At 36.6% G+C, this 18,921-nt stretch overlaps 1 long non-coding RNA gene across 2 annotated transcripts in view; it reads right to left on the bottom strand.

The window, feature by feature from the left end:
* The window catches only part of LOC122233762, a 144,209-nt gene that overhangs the window by 109,765 nt on the left and 15,523 nt on the right, over nt 1-18,921 (bottom strand). For both annotated transcript variants that reach the window (XR_006211474.1, XR_006211476.1), the window contains exon 2: nt 11,728-11,847. This is a non-coding gene — a long non-coding RNA (uncharacterized LOC122233762). The remainder of the gene's footprint in view (nt 1-11,727; nt 11,848-18,921) is intronic.

The following is an 18,921-nucleotide window of genomic DNA, read 5'->3' as shown; positions in this document are numbered from 1 at the left end:
TGATACCCCCAAAACTTAATTACTAATAGCCTACTGTTGACAAGAACCCTTACCTATAACATAGTTGGATAACACATATTTTGTGTGTTATTTGTATTATATACTATATGGTTTTGATAAATTAAGCTGGAGAAAATATTAAGAAAATCATAAAGGAAAAGAAAATACATTTACAGTACTATACTGTGTTTATCAAAAAAGGAAAAAAAACCACTCTGCATATACAAATAAATCAATGATATACAACACATTAACAAAATAAAGGATAAGAACCCTATGATCCTGGGGCACCCGGGTGGCTCAGTCAATTGAGTGTCTTACTCTTGATTTTGGCTCAGCTCACAATCCCAGAGTTGTGGGGTCAAGACCCACATCAGGTTCCATGTTGATCATGGAGCCTTCTAGTAATTCTCTCCCTCTGCCCCTCTCCCCTCCCTCTCTCTCTAAAATTATTTTTTTTTAAAAAGAACTATATGATCATGTCAATAGATGCAGAAAAAAAACCTTTGAGAAAATACAGCATCTGTTCCTGATAAAAACCCTCAACAAAGTAAGTATAGGTAGAATATACATCAATATGATAAAAGCCATATATGAAAAACCCGCAGCTAATATAATCCTCAGTAGGGAAAAACTGAGAGCCTTTCCTCTACAGTCAGGAACAAGACAGAGTTTAACACAGTACTGGAAGTCAGCAGTCAGCAAAAAGAAGTAAAAGCCATGGAAATCAGCAAGGATGAAGTCAAACTTTCACTATTTGCAGACGACATGATTCTCTATGTTAAAAAACCCAAAGACCCCACCATAAGATTGCTAGAACTAATAAATAAATTCAACAAAGTTGCAGGATATAAAAATCAATGTACAGAAATTTGTTGTATTTCTATACACCAAAATGAAGGAGCAGAAAAAGAAATCAAGGAATTGATTCCATTTACAATTGCACCAAAAACCCTAAGATACCTAGGAATAAACCTAACCAAAAAAGTGAATGATCTGTACTCTGAACACCACGGGACACTTGTGAAAGAAACTGAAGAGGACACAAAGAAATGGAAGAGCCTTCCACGTCCATGCACTGAAATAACATTGTTTAAATGTCTATACTACCCAAAGCAATCTACATATTTAATGCAGTCCCTATCAAAATACCACCAGCATTTTTCACAAAGCTAAACAAATAATCCTAAAATTTGTACAGAACCATAAAATACACCAAATAGTCAAAGAAATCCTGAAAAAAGAAAAGCAAAGTAGGAGGCATCACAATTCTGGACTTCAAGTTTTTTTACAAATCTGCAGTCACCAAGATAGTATGGTACTGGCACAAGCACAGACACATAGACCGATGGAACAGAAGAGAAAACCCAGAAATGGACCCACTATTATATGGCCAACTAATCTTCAACTTCATTTTTCTATGCCATACACAAAAATAAATTCAAAATAGAAGAAATACCGAAATGTCAGGCAGGAAACCATCAAAATCTTAGAGGGGAATACAGGTGTCAACCTCTTTGACCTTGGGCAGAACAACTTCATACTAGACATGTCACCAAAGGCAAGGGAAACAAAAGCAAATGTCCACTCCTGGGACTTTCATCTCATCAAGATAAAAAGCAAAGGAAACAATCAACAAAAGTAGAACGCAGCCTATGGAATGGGAGAACATATTTGTTAACAATGTATCTGATAAAGGGTTAGTGTCCAAAAATCTATGAAGAACTTAATCAAACTCAACACCCAAAACCAAATAACCCAGTTAAGAAATGGGCAGAAGACATGAATTGACATTTACCAAAGAACACATCCAGATGGCCAACAAACCCAAGACAAGATTCTCAACATCACTTATTATCAGGGAAATACAAATCAAAACCACAGTGAGTTATCACCTCACACCTTTTAGAGTGGCTAAAATTAACAACACAGGAAACAACAGATGTTAGTAAGGATGTGGAGAAAGTGGAGAACTCTCTTACATTGTTGATGGGAATGCAAACTGGTACAGCCATTCCAGAGAACAATATGGTAGTTCCCCAAGAAATTAAAAATAGAACGATCCTATGATCCAACTGGACTACTAGGTATTTACCCAAAGGATACAAAAATACAGATTCGAAAGGGTACATGCACCCAATATTTATAGTAGTGTTATTATAGCAACATTATCAATGATAGCTGAACTATGGAAAAAGACCAAGTGTCCATCGACTGATGAATGGATAAAGATGTGGGAAATATATATAGGAGTATTATTTGGGCATCAAAAAAGAATGAAATCCTCCCATTTGCAATGATGGGGATGGAGCTAGAGGGTATTAGGCTAAACAAAGTAAGTGAATCAGAGAAAGACAAATACCATATGATTTCACTCATATGTGGAATTTAGGAAACAAAACAGATGAACATACGGGAAGGGGAAAAAAGAGAGAGGGTGGAAACAAATGATAAGAGTCTCTTAAGACAGAGAACAAACTGAGTGTCAATGGAGGGAGATGGGTGGGGAATAGGACAAATAAACCCAGAAAATGTGCTCCTGGAATTTGGGTCACTTTCTCCTAGAGGTGAATGTCCCTTCCACTAAGAAGAAGCTGGATAGAAAACAGAACAAGAATGGGGCGCCTGGGTGGCGCAGTCGGTTAAGCGTCCGACTTCAGCCAGGTCACGATCTCGCGGTCCGTGAGTTCGTGTCCCGCGTCAGGCTCTGGGCTGATGGCTGGGAGCCTGGAGCCTGTTTCCGATTCTGTGTCTCCCTCTCTCTCTGCCCCTCCCCCGTTCATGCTCTGTCTCTCTCTGTCCCAAAAATAAATAAAAAACGTTGAAAAAAAGAAAACAGAACAAGAAGAGTTTTTGACAGATTCAAAGGACTAAGATGACAAAAATGATAAAATGTCCAAAAGAGGAAATGGAAAATCTGAATATTTGCCTTAAAGAAATTGAATCTGTAATGAAAAATCTTCACACAAAGAAATAAGAATGCCTTGGTGGCTTTACTGGAGAATATCTTATAATGTCATTTAAAGAGGCATGAGGTTATTATCGTAGATTAAAGAAGGCTACAGGCATATACTTAAATGTAACGTACTACCCTTGATTGAATTGTCAATGAGGAAAAAAATAATAAAGATATTTTGGAGACCAAAAAAAAGTCATTGAAGTGTAACCTAAAATAATTTGCATACAATTAAGTGAATTCAAGTCTCAACTAAGGTGCCAAAATTCTTGCAAATTTCCTAGGTTCCAATCATGCCTCCTTCGTTAATGTCATGCTTAAATCAGTCACCTATTGACGACACTCATACTGGCTCCCCACGTTTTCTACCCCACACAAATAAAAGCCATTGCTCTTTGTTTAGAGCTACCGGTCCAATGTTTTGTCCTATTTCTCTTCAATAGGACAAGTTGACTCAGGTACCTTTCTTCTACTGATCCCCTTGCCCATCTCCAAATTCCATTATCATAAACCCACTATTAGCATGGACGAGCTATCTAGCAGAAAGGGGCAGGAAGTACAGATTTTATATATAGCACAAGATTTAAGCATGTGGCCTTCCTCTCCATTTGCATTCCATATAAGTCATGTTAATTATAACATCTCTTTCCCCTTGCTTCTCTCTGTGTGTTGATCCAATAAGCCATGTAATAGGAGCTCGTCAGTTTGTTCTGTGACACTTTTCATACTCCAACCTCTAAACTCATTTGCGGGTATCATACTTAAAGCTACCATAGCACCAAGGTAATTTCACATTTTGAGAAGAGTAAAACTAACTTATACCATGAAATCCATAAATGTATGATGGTATCAATCATAAGAAATAAAATTGTCAAGGAATTGGAACAAAAAGTATGCAGCTATCAATGAAATTTAAAGAAACAAACTAAGTAAATATGGGTAAAGAATACTAAACTGTGGAATTAAAAGAAATTAATTTTTGTATAGTGTAAAATACAGCATATCGTGACATCAGTGGCTTCCTCATGTTGGTAGACAAGGTCCCTAATTATGAAGATAATCATTAATTCTTGAAGCCATAGTAACTGGTATATGTTCATAGTTTTAACATTTTATGACACATCCATACTTTTGGCTGTGAACATAATTATTGAAACAGCTTGGCAGAGGCAGATTGAGACATATTTAGATATTTCATTCTTTCCAGTTATAAAAAATTAGCAATTCTAAGGCATGCTAATATAAAGATTAATATAACCTGGATAACTTAGTTGTAAGTTTGGTTGTGAATCATCAAGATAATACTGAGAAGCACAGGAACAGTTTCAATAATTATAGCAGATTCAAAACAATACTAAAATCACTAGTCTGAGATATGTCATATATCCATTTCTTTTCAGAGAAGAAAACCAACAAAATACAAACCGTCAATAAAATATCAAATAAGAGTTGGACAATTACTATAGGATCATAATCTAGCCATTGCAAATGATGCAGAAACACCTTGCACACGACAGCAGCCTGCTCTCTAGACCATACCGTCTGGTCTTCTCTCTCTGACCAAATAAATGCAACAGTTTTCATATAATGCAAGCTGGTATATTAGTTATCAAGTGGAACAAAGAAAGCAGTGTTCAAGACACCTTAAATTGTGTTTATCTCTAACACTGAGAACCCCACTTGTATCTCCATCATCAGTATACTCCCCAGCATCACCAAAGTAATGTACTTGTGTCAGATACTCATCTTTCTAAATCTTCAGTAAACCAGTAAGCTCATAATGCCCAAAAGAAACTTGAGAGGGGGTGAATCCAGGCCTCCATCACAGCTTGAGGAAGAAAGAGTTACAGAAATGCACAGACCAATCTTCCCTCTGGATCTTTCCCACTTTTTCCCCAGGTCCAAACTCCCAATCACTAAAACCACTCCCATTCAAAATCTGTCAGTAGAGACCATTATCAACAGGGAAGGAAGACTGAACTTTGGTACTTGTTTTGGGAGTCTAAACCAGAGATCCTGTGGACCCTTGGTAAGTTGAGTTATATACACATGAAGCTGATACTCAATCCAATACTGCCATTCCAGTTGTTAGTATGTTCAATTACTTCATAAGTTTGATTCATAAATAGCTGCTTCATGAAATGCTCATCATCAGTCCTACCCCACATACAAATGGAACACTCTTTTTCCCCCTAGAACCCTCAGACATCACTTGAGTTAGCATCCATTTGACTCATCAATACATATGACATTAGAGTCGTTAATACTCTGAATCTATTCCAACAGTGTTTGCCAATGCATACACATGGGAAAATTAATTTAATACATCTCTTAGGAGTATGAACTTTTCAGACTTTTCAGTTGACCATGTTGCCTAACAATTAGGGGAAACATTAGATGGGCTCCATTCTCTCCAACTGTTTACAAATATTTTCCTTAAACAAATGTGAATGTATCTGATAACTATACACTTAGCACACAAATGGCAGTGACGTGGAAGAAAAAAAAAACAAAAAAACCTTCCAAGCAGGAAATAAATTTTTAATTTAAGGTCCTTGAATCTTAATTTCAATCTTTAAGGTCAATGGTTGATAACATCTTTATCAAACAAAATGTCTTTTGAAACATCCAATAAGTTATGTAATTAAAATATACTTGAAGCTTAAACTTAAAATCTTCCTTTAAGTAATTTTAAGAATTAGACTCTTAAGGTGAGCTGGTCTCATTCATAACAAATTAAAATTATCTTTTTTGACAATTCCTGGCAGCCTCTGTCAGTTTTACCATCAGTTAGGGGAAGAAATAGCAAGATATGCAAAGTATCAGCAAGTATTTCTTATGAGTTTTAGGAAAATGGATGCTTTTACATCTATTAGGATGTTCTTTTCTTTCAATGACAATGTGAATATGCAAACCTTGAAGTCATAGGTTCTTCTCCAGATACTTCACACCACAATTTAAATGTGTATCTTTCTCCCTCCATATTACAATTCCACTTTGGACTCCTTTGCTTGCTCTGCTTTCCCTTGATTGTAGTGACACCTAATGTCAGAACCAGAGAATATATTCAGCTCAGCCTTTGTAGTTTCCCAACTACCTGGAGTGGTCAGGTTATAATCTCACCTTCTCAGCAGACAGCATTCACTAAAGTAACTTGGTGAGCCATGAAAACATGATGAAGACACAATTAAATTTGCTTAAAATAGAAGTGGAATTAGTACTTGAAACCTGTGAATCATCTTTTTTTTAATACAATTTTGGAAAATCCCTAAACATATGTGAATTTTTGAAAATTCACATCCACTAATTTTATTGATAAAGAGTTTTCTTACTTAGTTTCTGGACTTAGTGGGCCCATGTGAAGAATAGTTATAGTAATAAGTAAGGAAACTAATATTGGGAATTCATCCAACATTTTTTTATATGCATTTATCATCTCTCCCAAAAAGAGACCAACTTGACATTGGTACTTTCTATGTCATCTCCAGTAACAATTACAGGAGCCTGGTCCACAGTAGAACAACATGTCTGGGAAGGCAGAGTTCCCCTTCTGTCACTTTTCAGGTCCTCACTCATTCATTCTTACTCATTCAGGTCCTCACTCATTCATTCTTACCTCACTCATTCTTACAAGTCTGTAAGATGAACGTTATCGTCTTCGCTACCTATATTAATGATTTTACTTGGGTTGCAGTGGCTACGAATGAGGTATTTGAACCTAGACATTCTGGGCCTGGAGCAGGACAATGGGAAGGTGGGTACAGAGGACATACGGCTCCATGATCATTATTTCTCAAATGAGTTCTGTAAGTCATCAGTTGTCATGACAATTGTTAAGGCAATGATGAGAATGTTAAATGAAGCATGATCAAATACATGATTAAAATCAGTGGTCCCATTGTAAAGAAGACAGTAAAAGGGGAAATTCCCCTTGCAGGTTTTTGCTTTCTCTCCAATCAGCCCTGGAGACTGAGGTCCCCAAAATGGCCCATTAATGGGCCCATTCTTCCAGATGTTAGAACCTGTCTATTCTTCACTAGGGCCTCCACTCTTAAGCACTATGTGTCATGTCTCCCTTAATGGGGAAAACATAAAATTTGGGTTGAATAGATCTAAGTTTGAGCCACCTACTGTGAGCCTGGCCAAGTGACTGAACCCATTTTAGGCTCAGTTTAAAGTGAGGTAAATGACATCTTTTAAATCAAGATGGCAACTGAAGTCCACATTCTTCCAAACTCTCCTCTGAGAACTACAGGGAAAAAGAAAAAAAATCATTCCTTCTTGGAAACTACAAAAAGGTGCAGTTAGCCAAAGTGAAAATTCAAGTACACTCAAGACCAGAGTGAGAGAGGATTGATATGCCTATTATCAAGGTGTGCCTTCAAGGCAAAACTGAAAGGAACCACCATCCAGGAGATTTGCAGTAAGTCCTGCACATAGGCTTAGTCATGACATGGTAGGTGGGAGTAAATTTAAATTCTGCTGGAGTTTTCATGAAGTGCAATCAAACTTTGAATCTTCATGGAGTAGGAAGCCACAAAGACACTCACTGTATAAATCTGGCCCAAGATGCCAGCTTAAGAAACAGAGGACACTCCTAAGGTTTAATATCTGGCTTGATACACCTCTACCAAGTCATCTTACTTTACTTACTTTACTAATCCACACTCTCTCCAGTTCTTCAGTGGAGCCAGCTGTCCCATACATCATCCAGGAGCCCTGTCCCTGTTTGCTCCCCAGACCCACTGCTTACTCCTCTCTTCCTTTCCTGTATGGGAGGAAAAGTGCTGTGCCTACAGGGCCCACAGGGCAAGTACCAAGGAATGTCTCTTTTTTATCCATATTGTTGAAAAAAAAAAAAAAAAACAATTGTTTACCAAGTGTTTAGTTGTAGTATCCTCAAGACTTAGAAACTTGAGAGGCTTAAAGGAAATGAGAGGGATATTATTTTGTACCAGAAAATGCAATCATTCTTGACATAACAAGAATCCATAGGTTGCAGATGCTGAACATGAGCAGCTTATGAAAACCCTATGCGTTTAAAATGTTTGATATAAAATAACACTGCTCACTAACGAATTCTGGAGATATCTACTCCTTTAAACCAAAGAGTCTGTTTTTTTCCAGAAAACACTATTTTTAAAATTATTTGCTCTACAGGATTTAGAAAATAGAGATGGATAAATATTCTCTCCAGGTCATTCTTTCTCTTCCATTTAGTGAATAGTTGCATAACTACCTATTCTGATATGGTACAATATTCATTATTAGTAAATGAAAATGGTACATTCAGAGGTATTGACAGAACGGCATCATTTATGTTAATATAAAAATTTAATAGGCAAGTGTATATAAACCTGAAAGGCCACCAAAAAAACTACTAGAACTGATAAATAGATTCAGTAAGGACGCAGAATACCAAATCAGTATACAGAAATCCATGGCATTTCTATTCACTAATAAGGAGATAGCAGAAAGAGAAATTAAGGTAACAATACCATTTATAATTACACCAAGTATAATAAAATACTTAGAAATAAACTTTTTTTTTCAACGTTTATTTATTTTTGAGACAGAGAGAAACAGAGCATGAACGGGGGAGGGTCAGAGAGAGGGAGACACAGAATCTGAAACAGGCTCCAGGCTCTGAGCTGTCAGCACAGAGCCGGACGCAGGGCTTGAACTCACAGACTGCAAGATCACGACCTGAGCCGAAGTCTGCCGCTCAACCGACTGAGCCACCCAGGTGCCCCAGAAATAAACTTAACTAAGGAGGTTTAAGACCTGTACTCTGAAAACTATCAAACGTTAATGAAAGAAACTGAAGATGACACAAATGGCCAGATGTTCATGTTCATAGAGTCGAAGAATAAATATTGTTAAAATATCCATACTACCCAAAGCAATCTAGAGATTTAATGCAATCCCTATCAAAAGAATGCAACTAGAGGTATCCTAATTCCAGGTTTCAAAGCTGTAGTAATCAAAAGGCACAAAAATAGACACAGAGATCAATAGAAGGGTAGCGAGTCCAGAAATAAACCTAAAATTATGTGGTCAATTAACCTTTGACAACAAAGGAAATAATATGCAATGGGAAAAAAAAAACTGTCTCTTTAACAAACAGTGTGGGGAGAACTGGAAAGCTACATGCAAAAGAATAAACTGGAGCACTTTCTTCCATCCTATAAAAAAATAAACTCAAAATGGATTAAGTACCTAAACCTGAGACCATAAAAATCCTAGAGGAGAGCAAAGGCAGTAACTTCTCTGACACTGGCCATAGCAGCATCGTTCTAGGTATGTCTCCTGAGGCCAGGGAAACAAAAGCAACAACTATTAGGACTACATCAAAAGAAAAAGTTTCTGTACAGCAAAAGAAACAATCAATAAAACTAAAATATAAACTACTGAATGAGAGAAGATATTTGCAATGACATACCTCATCAAGGGTTAGTATCCAAAATCAAGACACAAATGTACACACACACACACACACACACACACACACACACACACTGGAATGTTACGCAACCTTAAGAAAGAAATCTTGTCATTTGCCACAACGTGGATAAATCTAGAGGGTATAATGCTAAGGGAGACAAGTCAGAGAAAAAACAGTATCATATGATTTTACTCATATATGGAATTTAAGAAACAAAACCAATGAACAAAGGAAAAACAAAGAGACAAACCAAAAAGCAAACTATTTAGAGTCTGTGGAGAACAGACTGATGGTTATCAGAGGGGAGGTAGGTGGACGGATGGGCCAAAAAGGTGATGGGAATTAAAGAGTACATTCATCATGATGAACACTCAGTAACGTATAGAATTATAAAATCACTACATTGTACATCTGAAACTAACACTGTATGTTAACCATACTGGAATTAAAATTTTTAAAATAAAAAGTAAAAAATTATCATAGGTAGGTATATACAGAGATGATAGTGAATGATAAATGGGGACATTCTTGAATATAGAGAACGTATTTCTGGAAGAAAGCCTGAGAAGTTGGTAGTAACTATTGCCTCTAAGAAAGAGGCCCGTGCCCTGCAATATGTAAGAGGCAGACCTATGTTCCACTGTTCATCTTTCATACTGTTTATTTTCTCTCAGTTCAAGACTGACAAACTCAAACAGCCAGATGGACACAGGCATGCAAATACATACACACATTATAAATGGATAGGTAATTCTAACCCTACATTCAATTTATGTGACCAAATAATTTTGTAAAAATGTGGTTATTTCCCTGGAAAGAATGAACCCTAAGTGGTACTATCTTGATTTATTAAAAATATTTATTAACTTGGATAAATTTACATTTTGTTCCCCAATGGAAAGAAATTGAAAAACCTACAATAGCTTGGAAATTTAATATAACATTTTAAATAATTATAAAAAGAAACCATTTATACTGCATGTTTCATAGGATAAAATTTGCTTTTGAAGAAGTGACTCTAACTGAGATGAAGTATTTGAGATCATTTCTCAGTAAGACTAACTATGATTCTAAGATTCAAAAGATTATCCTCCACTGAAATAAAATTTCTCAAACTTACCAGGTAACCAAGCACCTATGGAAAGAGTATTTTCTTAATTAAAAATGATAGAGTCGAATTTTCCTGGCAGCCGCCGCCTACCGACTGTAGCTCGCAGAGCTCCAGCAAAGAAGAATGGGGGTGTCAGTAAGGAGGTTTCTGTACCATGGCTCGTAGACTGCCTGCAAATCGACCGGTGGTCAAGCACCGAGGAAGCAACTGGCTACAAAAGCCGCTGGCAAGAGTGCGCCCTCTACTGGAAGGTGAAGAAACCTCATCATTACAAGCCCCGTATCGTGGCACTCGGCAAAATCAGTCAGAAACCCCCGAACTTCTCATCTGCAAACTTCCTTTCCAACGTCTGGGGCGAGAAATTGCTCAGGACTGCAAAACAGATCTGCGCTTCCAGAGCGTGGCTTTTCAGGATGCAAGGGAGGCCGACCTGGTGGGCCTCTTTGAAGATGCCAACCTGTGTGCTATGCCAAACATGTAAGTAACAATTATGCCAAAAGACATCCAGCCAGCATGCCGCATACATGGCGAACGTGCTTAAGCATCCACACTGATGGAAAACATTTCACTCTTTAAAAAAAAAAAATGGATTGCAAACGGAAAAATAGGGAAGAGATATCAAGTATTGGCAGTTTTTCCATTTTCATTCATGTGTGCATTTTTAATATAAATGCGGGGACATCAAGCGTTCAGGCAAGTCAAAATGTTTCAGTGAACACATTTCAGCAGTTTAACTTTATAACAATGATAAATAAACCTGTTAAACTTTTCTGGACAATGCCAGCATTTGGATTTTTTTTTTTTTAAACAAGTAAATTTCTTTTTGGCGGCAACTAAATAGTGTCTGCAGCATTTTTATCATCCAGTAGATTCCATCCATTCACTATACTTTTCTAAATGAGTTGTCCTACATGCAAGCACAGGCTTTTAATGCTGTCTGTCTTCTGTGCTGTTCCTGTAAGTTTGCTATTACGATACATTAAACTCTGAAAGAAAGAAAGAAAGAAAGAAAGAAAGAAAGAAAGAAAGAAAGAAAGAAAGGAAGAAAAAATAGTCTACAGAGAAGTGCCACTTAAAACTTATGATAATTCTAACTGTATTAACCACAAGGAAAACTGAAGGTAATTGCTGTCATTTATATGAGAAAAAAGACCACATTGAAAAGTTATTTCGGATGATATCAGAAAAAGAAATCTTCAGAAAACTACCAGGTACCTGGAGACAAATACTGTTAAGAATCCAATTAACGTAGGTGTGCCTGGCTGGATCAGTCAGGGAAGTATGTGACTCTTCGTCTCAGGGTTATCAGTTCAAACCCCACTCAGGGTGTAGAGCCTAATTGAAAAAAAAACTGATTAATGTTCATATATACAAAGAATATTTTTTAAAATTTTGGTATAATGTACATGAATATATTTTAAGTAATTTTACTTTAGCAAATCATCATTAACTGAACAATTTGTGATGTGTTATGCAATAAAACCAATTTGGGCCAACAAACATTTTAAATTATTATTTCAAATTATACAATTCCAATGGCTTTTATTACTTCCTTTTATTCCCAGTGTCGTCCTTGTTTAGAGCACATAGTATATGATCACACTACTGGGTGAGAACCAAAGACATTAATCAGCTTAGATAACACGGACCTGATTTTGTTACCTTTTAGGCAGTACCACCATCTCCGTATCTATTACGATAGATAATATGTGAGGAGTTTAATAGGGATGTCAGAGTATTTTGAGATTTTTCCATAAATCACTAGCCATCAAGAACAAGGTAAAAGCATTCCAACTCTCGGTGAGAAAAATATTTAGGGATCACTGCCCATCTGTTTCTTTGATTCATAAATGCTGGATTTAAAATTAAAATTGTAGGGGTGCCTGAATGGCTCAGGTCATGATCTCATAGTCAGATGGAGCTCCCTCAAGTCATGGAGTCTTTGGGCTCAGCGCTGACAGGTGGAAGCCTGCCAGGGACTCCCCCTCTCCCCTGTCTCCCCCTCACAGGTACTCACATGCTCTCAAAATAAATAAATTAACTTTTAAAAATAAAATTTTTTAAAAAGGTAAAATAAAATTAAAATTGTATGTCAAGTTGCTTCATCTTCAGCAGGATTCTATTTTTTTTATAGTTTATTTATTTTTTTCGAATTTACATCCAAGTTAGTAAGCATATAGTGCAACAATGATTTCAGGAGTAGGTTCCTTAATGCCCCTTACCCATTTAGCCCATCCCCGCTCCCACAACCCTTCCAGTAACCCTCTGTTCTCTATATTTGAGTCTCTTATGTTTTGTCCCTCTCCCTGTGTTTTTATTATTTTTGCTTCCCTTCCCTTATGTTCATCTATTTGACAACACCCAAAGTATGGAAAGAAGGATTCTATTTAAAAAGTATGTTCCAAGGAAGATTCCCTCAGAGAAACCCATGTAAGGAAGAAAGCACAACTGAAGAAATATGTAAACCAATGGTATAGTTAAAGAAAAATACAACCTGGCTACATAGGGTTTCTCTTAGGACCACAAGGAAGGTTCAATTAGGAAAACTATAAATTTACTATATAAAATGAAAAACCTCATATCCATGTTCATAGGACAAAACCAGTATTCTTTCTTTCAAGAGATGCAGTATAGGAAAAATGTTTATGTTAACATGGTAAATCAAACCATCACTAGGTCTAAAGTTAAAATACTAGAAGCACACTTTAATGTTGGAAGATAAACATCATGCCCACTCTTTAACAATTCTCCCACTCTTTAACAGTGTATTTGTTAATATATTGAGTAGACAAAAACAGAGAAACAAGAAAAGAGGGAGATCGAGAGGAAAACTCATGGGACAATACCCTGGATTAGGGGTCACCAAACTTTTTCTGTTAAAGAACATATAGTAAATATTTTATCTTTGACACTCCCTGTCAGAGTACTCAACTTTGCTGTTAGAATTCCAAAGTCACCATAGACAATACATAAGGAATTGAACACAGCTGCACTCCATCCAGCAATCTCTATTTATAGACACTAAAATTTGAACTTCATCTGAGTTCTACATGTCAAAAATTATCATTTTTCCCTCACTATTTACACATGTAAAAATCATTCTTCATTCCTGAGCTGTATAAAACAAAACAAAACAAAACAAATAAACAAACAAACAAAAAAAAACAGGTAGGTCAGATGTGGTGAAACTGTCCTGCACTTTAATAGTAATTAACTCAAGGAAGTAGAACTCGGTCAGAGCTGTATTTTGGAGGTGGGCTGAACAGACAGAGGCAGGGCTGGTGAATGAGGAACAGAATTCTACTTTTTATTTTGACACAGCACTGTACTTTAAAAAATGTTTTACCACAACCATGTACTGTAAATTTTTTTTTTAAATCTAACTATTAGATAAATATCAACAAACTCATCCAATTGCCTGTTTTCCTATTTTTGGCATAGTAAGGTCATCAATTTATAAGATTAGAGAAGTGTTAAATTTTAAAACAGCATTTTTATTTCTCTTTCTCTCAGCAAAAAAAAAAAAAAAAAAAAAAAAAAAGATCCACACTCTGTTAATTATTTTCCTGTAAACAGAGGAACCCTGAGGAATTTCTGTGTGCTTTCTATCTAATCTGCAAGCCTCACTTAACTTCCAGCAGGAACAAGAACAATGGCAAACACACAGTACCTATATTCATACAAGTTCCTTTCTTCCTTCCCCCACCTTTGGTGTTGAACTCCAGCCACACATTAAATTACCTCGGGAAGCGAAAAAAGGTACAAGAGAAAAAAGCCCAAAGACAGTATCTAGACTCGTTTTACGACGACATTCAATCTTAATTTAGAGAAAAAGAAAAAAGCTTTCTGGTATAAGAATCCTGAGAACTGCAAAGTAATACCGGTTTTTCAGACAAGCCTATTTTTCTAAGTTTGCAGGTGACTGTGATCTTGTTTCAATGCAGGTGGGGCTGTTGATCAGGTGTGTGTGTGTGTGTGTGTGTGTGTGTGTGTGTGTGTGTCTATAAATGCACACCCATTTTTAACCAGAAATATCCAGAATATACTTCCAACAAGACCACATGCTAGTTCAGGTAAGCAAGCAAAATTTCCAGATTAATTAATCTCTGGTCAAGCTCAGTTACATTTACATGATCAATGTGTCACTATTCCGAAGTGAGGTCTTCAGTTGTGGGTGAGGAAAGTTAAATGAAATTGCAGTAGTCTTCTTTAACTGAACTGGATTTCCTCTGCTAACTTCCTATTTTTATTCTCTACTTTCATTAATGATAGTATAATAAACTGACATTAGCCAAAATGACCCTTTAAAAACTATTCTACAAATAACAACTGTTCCTGTTTTTTAATTGTTTTATTTTAAAATAGAGATTTTTAAATGTAATATTTAAGTAAATGACTTGTATTAAAATACTTTTGAAAAGTAAAATACTAGAGGCAGAATAAACATTCTATTTTACCAAGTGAAGTATTATGAATCCAAAAATAGTAATATATGAATTGATTTGCTCGGTCATAGAATGTATTTGACATCTGTTTTACAACTCATCAGCATAAAATGAAAAACCACTATTTTAATTTTTTAAAGTGTAACAGTCTTTGACAATAATACAGCATAACTTCAATTTTGAAAAAAAGATGGTTTCCCACTCAACTCTAAATTTGGCAGCTTTAAAATATGAAAACAGTGACATTATTCTTTCTCTCTTCTGATATATCGATTCTGATAGAGATTTAATACAGATTTGATATAGATTTCGCCTACTTAGCTCTAACTCTACCATCGAGAGCCCTTTTTAAGTGTTTTCGCCTCATTCACTTTTTCTTAGCACTTCTTTGCATACAAAACCCTAGGAAGAATCTTAAGGCAATTAGGAGCTTTATTCCCCAGGACAATGAACAGAGGCACATAGAAATTTCCATACCATTTCAGGGCTTTTTGAGCCTTCTACCGCAGCTCTGACACAGACCATCAAGAAGCCCACTGGATCCAGGTAAAGACTCTGCCCTTGATGACTGCTTCCCTTTCTCCATGGCAACTTAAACTTGACAGAGAGCCTGCGGTCTCCTCACACTGGACTTTGTGCTCCAGATTCAAGTGTCCCTACCCTCTACTAAATCTACCCTTTTATTTCTGTCTTTAAGGTATAAGATGACCAGTCCATAAGGTAAAGGTGGCATTCTGAAATGTATGGTATAGGTTATAGAAGCCGAAATGGAGATTCTTATCAGGTGTCATGGTTACCATTTAACAGGGTTTTCCGATGTTTGAACACAAAGAAATCATGTTCAAATGCAGGCTCTGATGCAGGGGTGCCTGGCTGGCTCAGTTGGAGGAGCACGTGATTCTTGATCTTGGGGTCATGAATTCAAGCCCAACATTGGGTATAAAGATGACTTAAGTCAACTTAAAAAAAAAATGGGTCCACTGCAGATTAGGGACAGAAGTAATTTAAATAGAGCCAATCTGGAGTGGTGACCATGTTCAATCTGGAGGAGTTCTAAAGGGATCCACTGCTGGCAATGGGAGATATTAGAGTGAGAAGAACAACTTTAAAGAAGGACAGCATTCTAAGTTGAAAAGGCAAAGGCTGAGTAACTGTTGGAAGGATTACAAAGATAAGTGACCACGAAAAAACTCAAGAATGACAGTCCTCTGAATTCCATTTTAAGCAATGTTTGCTCATGCCTACTCTTATTATCTTGGTATAGATTTAAAAGGAGGTTTTAATCTATTCAATCAAGAAGAGTCAAAAAAAAAAAAAAAAGTCAAAAGAGTGTTTTTGCATGCCAGGAGTCACCTTTGCATTGCCCCTCACAGTTGCAAGGCCTTTAATAAGCCTCATCTTATTTGAGTTTCATGCCTTGCAGCCAGAAGCAAACTTTTGGTGTCCTGGTTCAGTTCTCTTTCAATTTCATTGTACTGTTCCCAGCAATCCCAGGATGTGGCTTTTCACCAAGTGGACTCGAACTGAGCTGATGATATTTTTAAAATACTTTTTAACTAAAATGTGAATCCAAGTTCTAACTGGTTGCTCCATGTCAACTGACATAAACAGACCCATCTGTCACCATAGGTTTGTTCTGACTTTTAGTCAATGTCTTTTAATAACAGCCTGAAGTAACCTACTAGATTCTAACAATGATTTGCTATCATCTAGCTTCTTGTGAGAAATTTTTGGACCAGATTTTACGTTACATGTAGCTTCCTTCCTCCGCTTCGCCCTCATCACACTTCCTTCTAACTTTGTCTTTGCTCTCAGTAAGGAAAAGAGAACTCCCCTGACACTCTCAGGTGGTATTGGGATCTCATTTTATTTTCTCAGCTATGTCATTTAGATTGTTTGAAGATACCTAGTTTCTTATCCATAGCCTACTTAAAAAGAAAATTAACTGGAATAATGTGTTATGTACTACCTCCAAATGGCGGGGGGGAGGGGGGGGGCAGAAATCAGAAGTCAGATGTTTTTAAAGGACTGATCAACAACAATTGAAAGACAGTAACAGTTTGTTCCATCTTTGATAAAAATAGGGAAGAATTGATTTGTTTGCCTACAGCTTCGGTAACCAGAGTCCTGGAAAATAATTATTGACTGGCAGGTCATAATGATATTCTAAAACCAACTAAGACCCCTGAAAATCTGCTCCAATTCCCTGACCTGTATTTATTAAGAAAATACTGTAGAATGATTTTATAGAAGGGTCTGCAGGGAATTATCCTTTATCCACCTGCTAAGAATTTCAGTTCATCAAGTATTTGCTATATTGATTCCAGTTAACAGCTGCAGTGATTTTCGACCTCATAATCTAAATTTGTCATTGGTTCTATGTTTAGAAATCACTTGTTTTTTAAAAAGGAAAAAATACTTCTATTTTATACTTAGTGTTTTACCTTGACCTAGGCAACAGACACATGAATCTTCATCTATAAAGAGATATTATATAAAGAAAATTCTCAAAATTGATTCCTACATCTCCATGTAAAAGAAATAGGAATAGAATCATTTGCCTCCACATAGCCAATTCAAAAATCAGCAGTATGACATAAAACACTTGACCACTCCTTGAAATGGTAACATCAATGGACCAAAGAGAGAACAACAATGGCATCATTTTAAATTCTAAAATACTGACTTTCTTCCCAAGTTCATTCATTGATACAACTTCACAGTTGTATTAATCACAAGCCAATTATCCATCTGTGTTCAGCCAAGTTAATTCTACTTCAGTTTAACAGCCACAGAAACTCCATACTTAAAAAAGCAATAAACTTTTGCAAAATAAATTCAAAAAGGGAAATACTTCCCTAAGTATAATTTACCAGGCATCTCTGTATATGAACACAATAGTTTTAAAACTGTGAGCTCAGTAACCTTAATGTACCAAAGATTAAACTAGTTGTTACCCTTAAAGACCCCCCAGGACAGAGTTAAACTGCATGGGGTAACAGAGGGCACCAATATTCTGCGTATTCACTTTCAAATGTCCATTAAACTTTTTGGTAAAATTTGTGAGTAATACATTAAAAATGTGCCATAAATCTTAAACAACTTGATGAGTATGCTATTTCAATTAAGAAAGTATTTTACTGGAAAAAATGCCTGACATCATCTGGAAACTCCATTAAGAATTGTTTGGGTGAGGGGGGCACCTGGGTGGCTCAGTTAGTTAACTGTCTGACTTGGTTTTGGCTCAGGTCATGATCTCACAGTTCCTGAAACTGAGTTCTGCATCGGGCTTGCACAGACAATACAGAGCTTGCATGGGATTCTCTCCCACACGTGTTCTCTCTCTTGTTCTCTCCAAGTAAATAAATAAACTTTAATTTATAAAAAGAATTGGGGCAACTGGGTGGTTCAGTCAATTAAGTGTCCACCTCAATGTTGGCTCAGGTCATGATCTCATGCTTCATGGGATTGAGCCTTTTGTCAGGCTCCAGTGCTAATGGCACTTTTAGCTTGGGATTTTCTCTTCCCTCTCTCTCTGACCTTCCCTGCTCATGTTCTGTCACACACCTGCTCTCAAAATAAATAAACTTAAAAAAGAAAAAAGCTGGTTTACACTTGGTTGAGCATTTTACCATCTAGCAGCATGTAGGAAACAAATGACAAAATGAAGCTCAGAAAGCAGAGTCTGAGATAGTGTACAGAGTAGCATATGGAGACCCTCAGTGCAGAGGACAGCACCCAACAGTTATGTATGTTAGGGAGAAAATGGAAGATTAATTGGAAAAAGGTAATAACTGGTTCAAGAAAAAAAATATTGAGCCCCCAAATCCTAACTTCCTTTTGAATCAAAAGAACTGCTCAGCACTCGGCCCAGCATAAAACAGGTACTCAGGAAACACATACCAGAAAATAAATAACATCTCAGAAGACAGATCAGCATAGCCAGAGCTGGAGACAGAATTAT

This window comes from Panthera tigris, chromosome A2 (assembly GCF_018350195.1).
Source record: "Panthera tigris isolate Pti1 chromosome A2, P.tigris_Pti1_mat1.1, whole genome shotgun sequence".
Lineage (NCBI taxonomy): Eukaryota > Metazoa > Chordata > Mammalia > Carnivora > Felidae > Panthera > Panthera tigris.
The sequence above is the reverse complement of the archived record's forward strand: the minus strand, read 5'-3'. Positions and strand labels throughout refer to the sequence as shown.